Consider the following 2,230-nt stretch of genomic DNA (forward strand, 5'->3'; position numbering starts at 1 on the left):
CAAAATACCCCTCCCACCAGTTACCAAAACACCCCTCCTCGCAGTTATCAAAATACTCCCCCTCCTAACTACCAAACTTCCCCTACTATCTACCAAACTCCCCCTCCAGCTTACCAGACTCCATCTCATCACTACCGAAATATCGCCCCCAACTGTGCCAACATTCAGACAAATTACCAAACGCCTTCCCCAACGTGCCAAACCCCTGCTCCACTTTACCAAAATACCCCTTCGAACTACCAAGCTCCACAACCAAACTACCAAACCAACTCATATCCCAGATATCAAGCCCCCCGNCCAGATATCAAGCCCCCCGTCCAAACGCTCCAAATTATCGCCAGATACCTCCTCCGCAACAAGGAAATTACGATCCCACCCATCCTAGATTTGAGAAGAAGCCTGCTAGAATTTTCACTCCGCTTATTGAAAGCCGAACAAAGCTGTTCGAGCGGTTAACCGCAGCAGGATATATCCATCCAGTGGGGTCCAAGCCGGTTGACACTAGCTCAAAGTTTTACAGACCAGATCAGAGGTGCTCGTATCACTCCAACAGTGTTAGACATGATACTGAGGACTCTATCAACCTGAAACATAAGATCCAAGACCTAATTGACCAGAATGTGGTCTCTCTTCAGACAGTCGCGCCTAATGTCAATAGTAATCCTTTGCCAAATCACGGAGGCACCACTATCAATATGATAGAGACAGATGACGATTTGTGTGTGGCAAAGGCTTTTGCCTTGGTGCCACGAGAAACTCTTACCCAACAAAAGTTTGTGATTGAAACGGCTGTTACCCAGGGTATGACCAGATCCGGCAGGTGCTACACACCGGAAGAGTTAGCTCAAAGAGGGCAGAAGAAGGACCAAACAAAAAGGCCGATCAGTGAAGCCGAGGCCGAGGAGTTCCGGAGAAAAATGCAGCCGAAAGATTATTTGATTGTGAAGCATTTGGAGAAGACGCCGGCTCAGATCTCTGTGTGGGCCTTATTAATGAGTTCGCAGTTACATAGGCAGGCTCTGATGAGGGCTTTGGATGATACTTATGTGCCCGTGGGTACCCACAGTGACGATCTAGCGGCCATGATAAATCAGGTCATCCGAGGACACCGAATTAGTTTTTGTGATGAGGAGCTGCCCTTTGAAGGCAGGATGCATAACAAAGCTCTGCACGTCACTACTATGTGTCAAGACAAGATAATAAATCGCGTCTTGGTTGATGACGGATCCGGTCTTAATATTTGCCCACTTTTGACTCTGAGGCAGCTAAAATTTGATTTGGGAAAGCTTCACCAGAACCAAGTCAATGTGAGGGCCTTTGATGAAGTGCAAATAGACACATTAGGTGCGGTAAACTTAGATATTCAGGTGGGTCCTGCGGATTTTAATGTGGAGTTCCAGGTGTTGGATATCAACACCAGTTACAACTTGCTTCTAGGAAGACCGTTTATTCATATGGCTGGAGCTGTGTCTTCTACCCTTCACCAACTAATGAAGTTTGTTTGGAAGGACCAGGAATTGGTCATTTATGGCGAAGGGAGCCATTCTAATAGGTATGCGCCGATCGTTGATGATGTCTCTCGAGGTTGTGATTTCTACACGGTGGAGCTGGTAAATGCCACCGGTGACGACTTGGCTCCGCAACCTCCTATGCCCTCCGTGTACAAGATGATTGCTACTGTCATGCTCTAGAGTGGTTTCGAACCAGGTTTCGGATTGGGGAAACACTTTCAAGAAATTGTTGTGCCTGTCCAAATTCCTGCCAAAAGAGCAAAGTTCGGTTTGGGGTATGTCCCCACGGATACCGATGAAGCAGAGATGAAGAACAAGAGTATTGATCAAGCATTGGCCAGGCCAATTCCTCATCTGTACCAGTCATTTCCAGTACGAGAAAATGTCAACGATGGTGGTCTCGGGGAAGGAATCTGTGGCCTTTTTTAGGAGATTGATGCGGTCATCGAGGAAGAAGCTGGGACATCAGGCATCCGTGATGCAGAACCTGAGGAGCGATTGCAGAACTGGACCTCCACACCACTTCTGATTTCCCGCTCATCTGGGTAGAAAGGACATGCATTTTATTTGTTTTAAAATCGGTGGTAGTCCGGAAGAGGCCCGAGATCCACCCTTTATGCAGTTTTATCCGTTTGAAGTTTTTTTTAAAAATTCCTTTGTGATGTTTAAAAAATCAAAATGGCCCTCGGCCATGGCTAAAGTTTGCGCTTGTTTTTTTT

This window comes from Solanum tuberosum, unplaced genomic scaffold (genome assembly GCF_000226075.1).
Source record: "Solanum tuberosum cultivar DM 1-3 516 R44 unplaced genomic scaffold, SolTub_3.0 scf00252, whole genome shotgun sequence".
Taxonomy (NCBI): Eukaryota; Viridiplantae; Streptophyta; class Magnoliopsida; order Solanales; family Solanaceae; genus Solanum; species Solanum tuberosum.